Here is an 811-nt window from a genome sequence, read left to right as displayed (position 1 = left end):
GTCTCTCTCCACCATGCCCTCAGGGTCCTCTAAAGCTCCTTTGGCCTCTCTTATCCTCCCTTCTCTAAATTCTGTGACAGCAGCATCCACCTTGACGCAAAAGACCTGGGTCTTTTGCACCTTCTGAAATATCCTGTTGAAATGACCACTGCTTTGCCACTATTAGGTTTCTGTGGTGGATAAAGACACACGTGAAAACCAACAAAGACAAAGGGGGTGATATAAATCATTTTCCACACTGCAAGCCTTGTGGTTGGAGAAACAGCTCAGCATAACAAGTTATTTCTTCATGATTATCTGGAGTCACGGTTTGTTTCCACCCTCTCAGAGTTTAGATGGCATTTATTCAATGTGCATAATATAATTGTATATTTACATGAAGGTCTCTTGTTTGTATTCATATATTTATTGTGAGCCCTTCAATATGCAGCCGATTAATTTAAAAACACTCTTCATGGTTCTGTTTGCAACAGGGCGGCTGTTAGACATTCAGATTGGATTACTCCTAACCTTTTACATAACTTCTCCAGGGCTGATGGGGCTGGTCCGCTTGGAAGCTGCCAGAGCTGAACAGGCTCTTGGAGACTCCTCAATGCAGCCCTTTCATTGCACAGACAGGGAACCCGAGGCCTGAAGAGCAGTCACTCGATCACAGTGTGCTGGGACTCAGGCTGGTCTACTGCGGTTCATCCAGACGCACGTGTGTGCCATCTCCTCACCCCAGTATTCACTACCTAATGTGTGAGGCCACAGCAAGCCCAGCCCTTGGGTCTCTGTACACACAGTTCAGGTCCTTCCATAGCCCAGCCCT

The sequence above is a fragment of the Orycteropus afer genome, unplaced genomic scaffold (genome assembly GCF_000298275.1).
Source record: "Orycteropus afer afer isolate SDZICR_OR568_19922 unplaced genomic scaffold, OryAfe1.0 scaffold00128, whole genome shotgun sequence".
Taxonomy (NCBI): Eukaryota; Metazoa; Chordata; class Mammalia; order Tubulidentata; family Orycteropodidae; genus Orycteropus; species Orycteropus afer.
The sequence above is the reverse complement of the archived record's forward strand: the minus strand, read 5'-3'. Positions refer to the sequence as shown.